At 40.6% G+C, this 15,778-nt stretch overlaps 1 long non-coding RNA gene across 1 annotated transcript in view; it reads right to left on the bottom strand.

The window, feature by feature from the left end:
* LOC310719250 overlaps positions 1 to 15,778 on the bottom strand; it is a 139,916-nt gene that overhangs the window by 118,089 nt on the left and 6,049 nt on the right. The window lies entirely within an intron of this gene.

Here is a 15,778-nt window from a genome sequence, read left to right as displayed (position 1 = left end):
TCAGGTTGTGACTGATCTAAACATGAAGAAGCTAAACATGACTGTCAATCTCCCTCGGACTGGGGCTCCATGCAAGATCTCACCTGGTGGGGTCTCAATGATCCTAAGGAAGGTAAGAAATCAGCCCAGAACTACACGGGAGGAGCTGGTCATTGACCTGAAAAGAGCTGGGACCACCGTTTCCAAGGTTACTGTTGGTAATACACTAAGACGTCATAGTTTGAAATCATGCATGGCACGGAAGGTTCCCCTGCTTAAACCAGCACATGTCCAGGCACGTCTTAAGTTTGCCAATGACCATTTGGATGATCCAGAGGAGTCATGGGAGAAAGTCATGTGGTCAGATGAGACCAAAATAGAACTTTTGGGTCATAATTACACTAAACGTGTTTGGAGGAAGAAGAATGATGAGTACCATCCCAAGAACACCATCCCTACTGTGAAGCATGGGGGTGGTAGCATTATGCTTTGGGGGTGTTTTTCTTCACATGGGCCAAAATCCCTCCTGCAGTGTATGCAAACCTGGTGAAAAACTACAGGAAACGTTTGACCTCTGTAATTGCAAACAAAGGCTACTGTACCAAATATTAACATTGACTTTCTCAGGTGTTCAAATACTTATTTGCAGCTGTATCATACAAATAAATAGTTAAAAAAATCATACATTGTGATTTCTGGATTTTTGTTTTTAGATTATGTCTCTCACAGTGGACATGCACCTACGATGACAATTTCAGACCCCTCCATGATTTCTAAGTGGGAGAACTTGCAAAATAGCAGGGTGTTCACTTATTTTCCTCACTGTATATATATATATATATATATATATATATATATATATATATATATATATATAGTCATGGCCAAAATTGTTGGCACCCCTGGAATTTTTCCAGAAAATTAAGTATTTCTCACAGAAAAGTATTGCATTAACACACGTTTTGCTAAACACATGTTTATTCTCTTTGTGTGTATAGAGCCAAAACAAAAAAAAGGGAGGGAAAGAGGCAAATTTGACATAATGTCACACAAAACTTCAAAAATGGGCTGGACAAAATCATTAGCACCCTTAACTATTTGGTAGCACACCCTTTGGAAAAAAATAACTGAAATCAGTCGCTTTCTATAACCATCAATAAGTTTCTTACACCTCGCACCTGGAATTTTGGCCCACTCTTCCTTTGCAAACTGCTCCAGGTCTCTCATATTGGAAGGGTGCCTTTTCCCAACAGCACTTTTAAGATCTCTCCACAGGTGATCAATAGGATTTAGATCTGAACTCATTGCTGGCCACTTCAGAACTCTCCACGCTTTGTTGCCATCCATTTCTGGGTGGTTTTTTAAGTATGTTTGGGTTCATTGTCCTGCTGTAAGACCCAAGATCTCGGACGCAAACTCAGCTTTCTGACACTGGGCCCTACACTGCGCCCCAAAATCCTTTGGTAATTCCCAGATTTTATGATGCCTTGCACACACTCAAGGCACCCAGTGCCAGAGGCAGCAAAACAACCCCAAAACATCTTTGAACCTCCACCATATTTGACTGTAGATACTGTGTTCTTTTCTTTGTAGGCCTCATTCCGTTTTCGGTAAACAGTAGAATGATGTGCTTTACCAAAAAGCACATCTTTTATGCAGGCCATGAAAATGAGTGAATTCAGACACTGATGAACACCAGCTTTCAACAAGCAGAATTACTGAAAGAAAGAACAAGAAACAAAACTACTGCCACACAGCCACAGCCTTAGACGAAATCAACCAAATTAAAACATAGAATTAAACAACTCCAAAAAAGCATTACCAGCGTTCCCTTATTACAGTTTGACTTTATTTATGTAAAATATCTATTTTTTAAAACTTAACAGAGGTTTATATATTATAGAAAATGTCTTGTTTGACTTCACCATTTTGGAGCTCAGCAGTTGCTTTAGTTATGACACCTGACTCTTTAATATATGTTTTTCCTGGCTGTTTGTAAAGCACATTGATTACACTGAGAAATATGAAAAAAGGTTGTAGTTAAGTGTAGTTAACTTCCAGCATGCATTGTAGCACGAATAAATTATGCAGCTGAATTTTCTTACTATTTTCTTAATTTGCTTTTATTTTGGTTTTGTTTAGTTTGTTGTGAATTTTCAGACGAATCTTTTGTGATGTTCAGGGTGGAATTTTTTGTTTTTTTTAGATTGTCACCAATGTTGAGATTCATACACTGATTGTTGATGTATCTGTGTTTATTTGCCATAACTTTTTAATTGGTGTGTCCAGAGCCGTTTCACTGTAATGAATTGTGTTACAAATATATGACATCTAATAAGATTAAACATTGAGTGAGAGCTGTGAAGTAGATGGATTCATGTGGATTTTGACTTCACAAACATGTAGTCTGCCTCAACTGAAACTAATTTATTTTTGCTTTTCTTTCTTTACAATCTGTGCTTGATAAACACTAATCTTAGAAAAACTCATTTTAGTACACTGATTGTGGATGTCTTTGTGTTTATTTGCTATAGTTCAAAACCTTCATTTGCACACTGGGTGCTCAGGACCATTTCACAGCAATTAATAGCTGTGATATCAATCATGCATTGTATTAAATGCACTTTTCAAAAAGAAGACAAAATACAGAAAAAACAATAGTAAGCCTTATTTGACCTAAGCTTCTTTTGGTCTTTGCCAATAACCAAAGAAAATCCCATTTGAAAATGCCAGGGTTTAAGAGCCCAACTAATGCAAACACTGATCTCCATCATGGCGACTTCAAATGAAAGCACAACACCTAAAATCTCAATAAGAGCTTTTGTGCACATATAACAGAAATAAAGTCACCCCGGTTTGTTAGGTAAGAAGCTGGTAATGCTGTTTTTATGGTTGTTTAATCATTATTTTCTGATATCTTGAGAGATTTATTGTGTTTTATTTTCAGTTGATTTCATCATTGGCTTTGGCTGTAAATTGTGTTTGCTCTTGTTTCTGTTTCTTTCAGTGATTCTGTTTGTTCACAGGTGTTCATCACTAATGCTCATCCTCATTTAATTAGTCACTTCATTATCTCATTAACTTCATCACTGCTTCAGTGTTACTTCAACACTGTCTAGTGTGGACACATAAGTGCTCTTTAAAAAATTTAGAATTTTGCTGTTGGATTAGATGAGTTAAATGTGTGAAATAAAAATACAAATAAACTGTGAAATGTATTTTAACAAAAATATACTGTAAAACTAATTTACAGAAGCAACCTGATAATAATAAAATTATATATATATATAAAACGGTTACTGTATAACCAATCACACAGTTCGGCTGAGAATGCAGTGTCCAGTCAAAGTCTTTCATATGAAGTCATTCTAAAGGTGATCGGTGTTTGCTGTACTTGGGCTCTTCACCCTTGACATTTTACATTTTTTTTCTTTGGTTACCTTCTTTAGTTGTGTTAATCAAAGACTGCAAGTTATAGTAAGCAAAGTAATGGGTTTATGATGGATGTTAAAATTATCTAGATTTTGATCTTTATTGAAAGTGTAATATTTTACTAATACCATTGATACTACAGCAAGTAATTGCTGTGAAATAATCCTGCGCACCCAATGTACAAATATTAGTTTTGAACTATAGAAAATAAACACAGAGACATCAACAGTGTATGAATCTCAACATTGGTCACATCTAAAAAAAAAAAATCAACCCTGAACATCAAAAAACAGTATAATAAAAACACAACAAACAAAACTAAATAAAAGCAAATTAAGAAAATAGTAGAAACGTTCAGCTGCATAATATATTCATGCTGCAATGCATGCTGGAAGTTTTGTACTACACAAGCATTTGTACTACTGCATTTGCAGCTTAAATCTTTTTTTTTTGTTAATAGTCACCATTATTCAGTTTCATGTGCTGGTTCTTGTGTCTAAATTGAGCTGTAGCTCTTAAATTGTACACAATATATATATATATTTTACAACCCTTCATAATTGTTTCAACTAATCTTAGACAATTACAACTTTCATGATAAGTTAACTATAAATCATTCATCAAATATCAGATGATGATGATTGGGGTTTATTGAACTCATCATCAATAAACAACCACTTAACTACAATCTTTCTTCATATTTCTTGTTGTAATCAATATGCTTCACAAACACAGTTATAACAGTCAGAAAAATCATATATTAGTCAGGGGTCATGAATCTAACTAAAGCAACTGCTGATCTCCAAAATTGTCAAACGAGACATTTTCTATAATATATAAACCTGTTAACTCTCAAAGAATGTTTTGTAGATATTTGACATAAATAAAGTCAAAGTTAAGTTGATTTTGTCTAAGGCTGTGGCTGTATGGCAGTAGTTTTGTTTCTTGTTCAGTAGGTTTTTTTTCTTGGTCTTCAGTTAATCTGTTTGTTAACAGCTGGTGTTCATCAGTGTATGAATTCACTCATTTGTTTTCATTCACTATAATAGTAAACTAATGTAAGAAATAGTGAATAAGGGTGTAGGGTATGATTTCAGACACAGTCTCTGAGTGTTTTTTTTTTTACAAGATTTTATTCAAGATTTTACCATTTTAATGAAAAAAAAACCCCTGCTATGTTACTGTCAGAATGTGGTTGTTATTTTTACAGCAAATTGTACGGTGTACCACAGGTTCTTCTCATGCAGCTCTATTCAGCAATCATTGAATTTGTCCTATGCAGGGCTGCCACAGTAAAATCATGCTGAAAGGTGGTGATAATTTTTGGGGAACCAAGTTTTCGTGGCCCCACGATTGTACATGCTTCCGTCATATCAGGCCTTAATAAAATCCTTATAAGGTTTTCCTAATAAAAGATGAGATAATGTTCCACCTTGTTACAATGAAACATTGTGCCAAAGTTTTATTAAAAAATATTTTATAATCTGTTACCTTAAGAACATTCTTCAAACAATCTTGATATTTTACATTTAAAATGTGATATCTTAGTTTAGACTTAACATTATTTAAAATGAAAAACATCCCTTTAACATTATATTTAAAGTTTTTTATATTTTATATTTTAAAGTCATGGGAGCGTTTCCTGCTGCCTGGGATAACAGCTTCAAGACCTGTACTGTATGTATCAACTTTACACACAGTGTTGGAGTGACTTTTGCCCATTCCTTTTTTTCCCCAGATTTATTCATGTTCATGTTGATTGTGTGGTACTTGAGTGCAATTTTCAGATTGGCACTGATTCTGAATTTTGATTATCTAACCACAAAACTCACTCTTATTTGTTCTAGACATGCTTTCGATGGGATTTTTTTTTTAACAGCTTTTTGCGTGCCACCCTCCCATATAAGTCAGGGATTTGCAGCACTCATGATATTTCTGAGTGCTTCACTATTACTCCACTTTGGCCTCTAGACTCTGTAGCTCCATGACTAGTGGCCTCTAATACAGTCTCCTTTTAATTTAAGTGCAGAGTTTTGAGATGTGGTCTTTTCTTGGCTATGCCTGTGATGTGATGCACCTTCCACTTCATGTTTAAAGATTTTAATATTTTTGTGTCATTTTCCAAATTTTTCATAGCTATGAAGGAACCACACGCAGCTATCAGCAAACAGCAGTCTGCACATCCCGAAGGAGCTTTCATCATTGCTGGAGATTTCAACCACTCCAACCTGAGATCTGTACTATCAAAATTTCATCACAATATCTCCTATTCTACCAGAGGGGACAACACACTGGATCAGGTATACACAAACATAACGCAATAACAAAATATATAAAACAAACAGCCATTCCCCTCCCCCACTTGGGTCAGTCTGATTACCTCTTTTTGTTAATAAGTAATCAACCCAAATACACACCACCAGTGTTGGGCAACGTTACTTTTAAAAGTAATGCATTACAATATTGAGTTACTCCCCAAAAAAGTAACTAATTACGTTACTTAGTTACTTTTTATGGAAAGTAATGCGTTATATTACTTTTGCGTTACTTTTGCGTTACTTGTATCTCTTTCACGCCTAACAGGTGTAATATATATAATTGCTATTAAGAAATAAGTTATATTAGGGCAAAAGACATTTCTTAAACATTTAAAATGCTTAATAACTTCTTAGAGAACAATAAGATGATCGACTAAATTTTGACCACAAGGCTGAACACTTTCCAGTCGCACTTCTGTACACTGCTTGCAATCTGCCTTCGCCGTCAGGAATGTAACTATCGTTCGTGTATATAAGGTTAAGGGTGTGGGCCGCACATCGGTTATGTGGAGGGAGAACATACCTTTCGCTGTCATCTCGTAAAATGTGCAATTCTGTAAATATGACCTCGTCCTCGTCTACATCATTCTCTGCTTCAACATCAGCTTGAAACAATCTGAACGCTTTTTAAAAAGTTCGCGCTATTATCAGTGACCGTGGCAGTCTATCTTCCCACAAAGAGCAAATGAGCTGTGAATTTACTCTCTTTCTCCGCTGTGATGGCATCGTACATGTGTCTCCCACGGAAAACTTTTATTCTGAGCAGTCAACAGAGCTGCAGTGGTGGAAAATCGGCAAATGTTTTCTATATTTCTGTCTCCATTTCCATATATGTAACATTGCATAATGTTGCATATATTCAACATTATACACACACACACACACACACACACACACACACACACACACATCTGTAGTGCTGTGCTTTGCATGCAGATGTTTTTTTTTTTTTTAAGTGGTATTTTTTGGAGTTGACAAGAGCTTTTCACCAACACATAATCTACACTTAACCATTATTCCTTTCTCCTTTTCCTCAACTATTTCAAAATAATAAGAATACTTCCATCACAGTAATGTAATGCTCTGGTTTGCCCTCTCCGCTTCTGACCAGCTTCTGTTCCCACGGTTCCCACGGCTCGCAACGAGTGCACGATTCTACGTGACTACGTTCATTTTAATTCCATCCATCCATCCATCCATCTTCTCCCGCTTAATCCGTAATTCGGGTCGCGGGGGCAGCAGTCTAAGCAGATTCCCTTCAGTCTTCCTACGCGTGTCTTCGGACCAACTCAATCACTTTTTGTTTGTTTCAATCAAGGCATAGGACATTTCACCTCAACTGTTGACTTTTCTACTGCTCACAGTTTACTTTCACTCTCAACAACAGACGTCTATTTAGCATTTAGCAGAGTGGATGCACGCAGGACAGCTGGTCTGGACAGCATACCGGGACGTGTTCTAAGAGCATGTGCTGGACAACTGGCACAGGTCTTTACTGACATTTTCAACCTGTCACTGGCCCAAACCATGGTTTCTACATGCCTGAAGACTACAACCATCACACCAGTGCCTAAGCATTAGTCTGCCAAATGCCTAAATGACTTTTGCCTAGTTGCACTCAGCCCTATTATTATGAAGTGCTTTGAGAAACTGGTTCTGAATCACCTCACTTCGGGCCTACCACCTACACTGGACCCACACCAGTTTGCCTCTCACCCGAATAGGTCGACAGAGGATGCAGTTTCCACGGCTCTTCATTCAGCCCTCACCCACCTGGATAAAAACAACACCTACAGAATTCTGTTCATTGACTTTAACTGCATTCAATACAATCCTCCCCACTGTACTGATCCCTAAGCTCAGTGACCTGGGTATCTGCACCTCCACTTGCAGATGGATTCTGGACTTTCTCTCCAACAGACCTCAATCTGTAAGGTTGGGCAAACAGGTATCCTCAACCCGCGTTCTAAACCCTGGCATCCCACAGGGCTGTGTTCTGAGCCTACTACTAGACTCCCTGTTCAACCACGACTGTGCTCCAACATCTTCAAGTATGCAGATAACACCACCGTGATCGGCCAGAGCAGCAACAATGACGAATCGGCCTACAGGTAAGTGATCCAAAGCCTGACAGCGTGTTGTGCCATCAACAACCTGACCCTCAACGCCTCGAAGACTAAAGAGCTCATCTGGGACTTTCAGAAATCTAACAGCAGGAATGTTAGATTTCTGAAAGTCCCAGATGAGCTCTTTAGTCTTCCCAGTTTACATCAATGGAACTTAGGTAGAGCGGGTCTCCAGCAAGTTTCTGTCCCCAGGGATTTTAACGAGTTTCTAACCACATCATTGAGAGCATCCTGACCAGATTCATCACTGTATGATATGGAGGCTCCACTGTGTGTGAACATAAAGCCCTACAAAAGGTGGTCAAAATCGCCCAACGCACCACTGGCACTGGCAACTAACTGCCATGGAGCACCTTCACCACAGCAGATGTCTGCACAGAGCTTACAACATCATCAAGGACTCTTCAAATCTCAGTCATAAACTGTTTACCTATCATCAAAAAGGAGATAAAGGAACATACGCACCCAAACCAGCAGGTTCAGGGACAGCTTTTTTCCATCCACCAGCACACTACTGAACTCTACACTATACCATTAAATCACTGTATAAAACACTGTATATAACTTCTGTACAATTATACATACAATGTACATATTATATATATTAAATATTATTATATAATTACATATATATATATATATATATATATATATATATATATATATATATATATATATATATATATATATATATATATATATATATATATTTAGTGGACATGTTTATTCAGCTTGCACATTGCACAAACAGTGTCTACACATTTGTTTTTAATGCCATAGCCTTAGAACCATTTACTTGTACTATTCAACAATGTACACACATCTCTGCACTGCTACAGCCTTTATATTTATTCACTGTTCATATGTTTAAATATATACATATCTATCTATCTATCTATCTATCTATCTATCTATCTATCTATCTATCTATCTATCTATCTATCTATCTATCTATCTATCTATCTATCTATCTATCTATTATTTTGTTGAACTTTTATAGAATGCTCATTTGGCTGCATTTTCCTTTCGTTTTCTCAGCCTGAGCAATAATCATTCAGATTTTTATCCTGAAAAAGTGGCTGAATCCCCCTTATTTACAGGTGGATGCCAATTGGATTATGTCCTTGTTAAGGCTGTTTCTTTCATAAGTGTAAAAGTAAACTTCCACACAACATGGGTAAAAATAAACCAATGTTATCTTACAATAAATGTCTGGCTTTTAGAGTACATGAGCAACATTAGTAACATGAGAAAATTGGTCAGGGGTCTGGATACTTGGACTGAACACATGCAAGCCCAAGCCATGGCACTACCACCATTGTGCTTTACCCATGATCTGTTTAATGTGTGGTTGTTAGTACACCAGTGCCTTCTTTCCTTTCCAGAACATTTTAACCTGTTACAGTGGATGGTCTTGACATTGGTTCATTCATTTTAACTATAAATGCTTTATATGTGTCTTCATTGGGAAAAACTCCAGTTCAAGAGTAGGTATTCAGCTTTTAATTGTTTCAACAATAATTCTAACAGGACACACCTGGGCAGAAATGTTCATGTTCCATTTGTTTTAAAAGGTGCCATGTGCTTTCTTGTCTATTTGTGCTTTCTTGTCTTGAGGGACCACTCCTTCCCCACTGACACGCTCTCCCACAGTGGTGCCGAAAACCCGGGAACCACCTTTAGATACCAGGAAAAGGGACCCAGGTCAGGGAAATGATGGAGCCTTCACCACTGGCCGAGCTTGTGAAGGCAATCGCGGAGCTCCAGCAGACGCAGCACCAGGCCCTCCTTCAGGTACGGGCCGAGCAGGAACAGCGGTTTGAGGCTGTGGTCCGAGCACAGGCGGAGGACCGAGTGGCGTTCCGCAGCGCCCTGAGCTCGAAAGAGGCACCGGTAAAACCCCCCCTTCGGCCACCGCCGGTCATCCCGCTGACAAAAATGGGCCCGCAGGACGATGCGGAGGCCTTCTTGGAGCTGTTTGAGCGAGTGGCGGTCGCCGGAGAATGGACCGGGATGGAACGAGCTCTCCGCCTGTTGCCACTGCTTTCCAGAGAGACCCAGCTCGCGGCCCAACAGCTGCCGGCCGATCAGATGCTGGAGTACAAAGATCTGAAGCGAGCTATCCTCCAGCGAGTCGGGCAGACGCCAGAGCAGCACCGACAGTGGATTCCCCGGATCTCCTTCCGACTCTCCTTCTTCCCGAACACCTGGTTCTTTCTCCGCTCCTCCCATTCCCTTACTGATTTCCCCGAAGCCAGTGCCTCGGGCACGAGCTCCTCCCTCTTCCTTCTCTGCTTCTCCTCCTTCTGCTCGCTCTCACAGATCTTTGCCTCTGAATCCACAGGGGGCTGAGACGACCCGTGCGGGGGCGGAAGCCTGGGCCGGTCTGTTGCCGCTGCGGGGAGCCGGGACATTTCCTGGATCAGTGTCCCGTTATGGAGTTGGGAGTGATGGTCCGGATTCCCGAGGCATGCCGGGAATGTCAGCTGGTGAATCCGCCGGCCATCCCAAAAGCGCCGTTGCGCCCTTTACCATTAATCGAGGTTCCCTTCGAAAGAATCGGCATGGACCTCGTCGGGCTATTAGAGCAAACCGCATGCGGACATCGCTTCGTATTAGTCATAGTGGATTATGCGACGCGATATCCGGAAGCAGTGCCCCTTCGCAACATCTCCGCACGTAGTGTTGCGGAGGCGCTCTTCAGCATTATCTCCCGAGTTGGGATCCCGAAAGAGATCCTGACTGATCAAGGCACAACGTTTATGTCACGAACACTTCGCGAACTGTACGAATTGTTGGGGATTAAATCGATTCGCACCAGTGTCTATCATCCACAAACCGACGCATGGTAGAGCGTTTTAATCGAACCCTGAAAAACATGATTCGGAAGTTCGTACACGGGGACACACGAAATTGGGATAAATGGCTCGAGCCCTTGTTATTTGCAGTTCGAGAGGTCCCACAAGCCTCCACGGGGTTCTCCCCGTTTGAATTATTGTACGGCCGTAAGCCGCGCGGAGTGCGGAGTGCTGATGCGTGGGACAGAGGGTTGGGGGCCGTGTTGTCTCAGGTGGTGGAGGGGGAGGAGCGACCGGTACTGTTCATCAGCCGTAAGCGAACGGGAGTGCCTGGCCATAAAATGGGCGGTCCTCACCCTCCGGTACTACCTGTTGGGGCGGGCCTTCCCCCTTTGTTCGGACCACGCCCTGCTACAGTGGCTCCATCGCATGAAGGATGCCAATGTTTGGATCACGCGGTGGTATCTGGCGCTTTAGCCGTTCAAGTTTGAGGTGGTCCACAGACCGGGGGCACAGTTGGTCGTGGCCGACTTCCTCTCACGTCAGGGGGGGGGGGAGTCGGTGGCGGCCGGACGGCTCCCCAGCCTGGATCTGGCGGTGGGGGTAAGTGGCAGCGGGGGCGGGGCCAAGTGCCGGGTTGTGAATGGAGGGCAGGGCCGGGAGAAGATAGGCAGGGAATTGCCTCACCTGAAGCCCATCTAGCCTCATGTGTTTTCTGTTTCAGTGATCAAAGGAGGCATTTAAGGAGGAGGGAGTGTGTGTGTGAATGTGTGCGTACGGGTGCCAGAGACGTGCGGCGTGAGCACAGTGCAGACAAAACCTCTGGAAAAACTAAATAAAGACGGCTGAATAGCCTTTTCACCTGACCTGTTGTGGCGTTCCTCCTTCCCCACTGACACGCTCTCCCACACTCCTCTTTTGTTTTGTGTATATTTTTTAGACAGGTTGCTGGATCCATACTCCCTAACCTTACCACACCATGTCTTGATGAAGTCATGCTGGAATACTGTTTGGATTGTATGCAGATGATACCACAGTAGTCGACCAAATCAGCAATAGACAAAGTAGCTGCCTACAGGTAGGAGAACCAAGCCTGGCAGCAGGGTGTCCCAGCAACAACCTTACCATTAATGCCAATAAGATATCATTATAGACTTATGGAAATCTAAGAACAGCAGACAGTCCCCTGTCTACCTTAAGGAATAAATAGTGTGTTAGGTTTCTTGGTGTCCACATTTCTGAGGATCAGAACCATTCAGCTATGGTTAGGAAGGTGCAACAGAATCTATACTGACAGTTCATATGTACCTGCATAATTTAACTTGCTTTTCCTGCTGCATCATTGAAAGCATCCTAACTAAATACATCCCAGTGTGGTAGGGCAGCTTCAACATGTGTGAACAGAAAGCCCTGCAAACGGTGATGTAAACCGCCCTACACATTACTGGTACCCAACTACCTGCCACATCCTACGGACTCCACAAATCAAATCAATATTATTGTCTCAAAGCAGCTTTACAGAGATAAAACTGTAATGAAGAGTCTTTAAGTTTGTTCCATATAATGGTAGGTCTGTCCCTAATGAATGAGCCAGTGGCAACTGTAATGTGGAAATGCTCCCCGAGATGGCATGAGGAAGAAACCTTAAGAGGAACCAGACTCAAGAGGGAACCCATTCTCATCAGGGTGGCACAAGATGTTCATTTATTACAGTTCATCATTGTTGAGGTGTGCATTGATAGATGATTAAATGCAACTTGTGGTCCTGAGCCATTGTAGCAGACAGTGTGGCCTCCAATTGAAGTGAATCCCATGCAGAGGCAGGGCGCCTGGACGAACCAGGCAGATCTGAGGGGAGAAAAGGGTTGGGAAAGGAAAGGAAAGGAAAGGAAAGGAAAGGAAAGGAAAGGAAAGGAAAGGAAAGGAAAGGAAAGGAAAGGAAAGGGAATGAAAGGGTTGCTGGTACCTCAGGAGCAAGAGAAAGAAAGAAAGAAAGAGAGAGAGAGAGAGAGAGAGAGAGAGAGAGAGAGAGAGAGAGAGAGAGAGAGAGAGAGAGAGAGAGAGAGAGAGAGAAAGAAAGAAAGATTTGGAATATCCCAATCACAAACTATTTAATTTAAAGCAGATACAGTAACACACACTAGAACCAGCTGGTACAGAACCAGCAACCATCAAACTACTGAACTATACACAGCACTGTTAGGACACTGATGTCTCATTTATGCTTTATTTATTTTGCTGCCAGTAATCATTATGCAGTTCTCCTCCTTTTTGTACATTCAGTATCATCTTTGCTTAATTATAACTGTATATTATATAAACCATCTCAATCTATCCTCCCTCACCTTGTCTCCAAAATGTCCTACATGCGCTGTCCCTTTAATAAACTCGTTTCTTATCCTGTCCATCCTCTTCACTCCCAACGAAAACCTCAGCATCTTCAGCTCTACTACCTCCAGCTCCACCTCCTGTTTTTTACTCAATGTCACTGTCTCTAAACTATACAACATCGCAGGTTTTACCACAGTCCTATAAACGTTCCCTTTCCCTCTTGCAGATACCCTTCTATCATACTGTTGCTCACAGATGGTCACCTCTTCTCTCAGCCCATACCTTCATGGTGTGACTGATGACAACTTTATTCCCCTTTAGTTACTGCAGGTCTGCACATCTCCCTTATTCTTAAAGATCGGTACCAGCACACTCCTTCTCCATTCCTCACACATCCTCCCACCTTTCGAAATCATCTTGTTGAACAACTTGGTTAAAAACTTCACTGCCTTCTCTCCTAAACATGCTCTCCACGCTTCTACCGGTATGTCATCTGGTTCAACCGACTTTCCACTCTTCATCCTCTTAATTGCTGCTTTAACTTCCTCCTTACTAATCCTATCCACTTCTTGCTTCACCATCTCCACACCATCCAACCTTCTCTCTCACTCTCATTTTCCTCACTCATCAGCTGCTCAAAATACTCCCTCCATCTTCTCAACACATTTTCTTCACATTTTCTTCACTTTTCACCACATCTCCATCTCCATCCATTATCCATCAACCCTAACCCGGTCCCTCTGCCTGGCCAATCGGTCAAATCCTTTTCTCCTTCCTTAGTGTTCAACTTCTCATACAGCTCCTCATATGCCTTTTCCTTGGCTTTCGTAAGATGCTGCGGCATCTTCTTGTACTCCTGCCTACTTTTCTCATCACTCTGTCGATCCCAATTCTGTGTTGCCAACCTCTTTCTCCTTATGCTCTCCTGCACTTCCTCATACAGTTCGCTTTTGATTATCATCACTGTACCCCGCAACATTGTATACCTGCCACAAATGGACATTCGGTGTAACCCAGATGAGGATGGGTTCCCTCTTGAGTCTGGTTCCTCTCAAGGTTTCTTCCTTATGCTATCTCGGGGAGTTTTTCCTTGCCACAGTCGCCACCGGCTTGCTCATCAGGGACCAACTTACTCATAAAGAACATATTCATTTTTAATCACCGCATTATCTGTGTATAGCTGCTTTGAGACAATGTTCATTGTTAAAAGCGCTATACAAATAAAAATGAATTGAATCGAATTCCACTACCATGTCTCTTTGTCTACCTTTCCATTTCCAGATGTCACACCAAGTACCTTTCTAGCTGTCTCCCTTATTACTTCTGTAGTGGTAGACCAATCATCCAGCACCTCTTCCCCACCACCGAGCCCCTGTCTGACCTCTTCCCTGAATCTCACACTACATTCTTCCTCCTTCAGTTTCCACCATCTTATTCTTTTTTCTGTCCTTTCTCTCCTCCTCTTCTTCTTCACCTCCAAAACCATCCTACAGACCACCATCCGCTGTCTAGCTACACTGTCCCCCGCTAACATCTTACAGTCTCCAATCTCCTTCAGGTTGCATCTCCTACATAGAACATAATCCACCTGTTTGCACCTTCCTCCACTCTTATACGTCACCCTATGATTCTCCTTCTTAAAATAAGTGTTTACCACTGCCATTTCCATTCTTTTAGCAAAATCTACCACCATCTGCCCTTCCACATACCTGTCTTTAAAGCCATACCTACCCATCACCTCCTTATCACCTCTGTTACCTTCACCAACATGGCCTTTAAAGTCTGCACAAATCACCATTCGTTCATTCCTAGGTACACCTTCTACCACTTCATCTCAACTCAGTAGTCTTTGTTTCCTCAAATACCACAATTAGATTGTGTTTTGCAATGGCTTTTTAAAGAAGCCATTTCTGAAATATATTGTAATAGAATCATTTAAAGAGAAAAAAAATGTGCAGGGGAGCTGGGAACTGACAAACCCAAGGACATATCCTTGGGTTTGTCAGTTCCCAGCTCCCCTGCACATTTTTTTTTTTTTTTATTTATTTCTCTTTAAATGATTCCATAAAGCTATTAACTGTGTGAACTGGACTTCATCCTGTGCATGATTTTGAATCTGATTTTTTTTTTTTAAGTAATTATAGTGAAGATTATATAGTAAAGATAGTGAAGAAAATTAAACATGCAGTATTTTTAAGGCAGGTTCAACCCATATCTACCCATATGTTCAGATTTTCAATGTTTTATATTTTAAACTTAAACTAAACAATTTCTATGTATAATACTTTAATAAAATTCTTAAAAACAGAATTGGAATTTCTTTGGAAATTTTGGAATATTTGTGTCAATTTAATAGCTATATTTTAATTCCACAATGACTGATAAAGAATAAGAAATTAATTTGGATACAGATATATTTAAATGTAAATTGTTCAATATAGACTTTTTAGGAAAAGCTGCACATCGTGAGTAAAGGTCGACCAAAACAGTTTAATTAACCAGTTATTATTTTGCATTTTCTTTCCTGTAGAATCTGCAGAAAAACAAAATTTTACATTTACATTTACAGCATTTATCAGATGCCCTTATAAAACACTGAAGGCCTAGGTGTGAAATGCATGGCCTGCCATTGCAACTTCATTAGGGATGAATGTGTTGCATTTTAAGTGTACATCCAGTAGTTGAATTGCTATTCGCTATAAACACATACTAAATAATTCAAGAACTTTTAGGTTGGATTTAAACTGTAATTAATATCAAAAGTCTACTACAATGGCTCGGGACTACAAGTTGC

Source organism: Silurus aristotelis, assembly GCF_946808225.1.
Source record: "Silurus aristotelis genome assembly, chromosome: 24".
NCBI classification, from domain to species: Eukaryota; Metazoa; Chordata; class Actinopteri; order Siluriformes; family Siluridae; genus Silurus; species Silurus aristotelis.
Note: the sequence above shows the minus strand (reverse complement) of the source record. Positions and strands in the feature narration are given on the sequence as shown.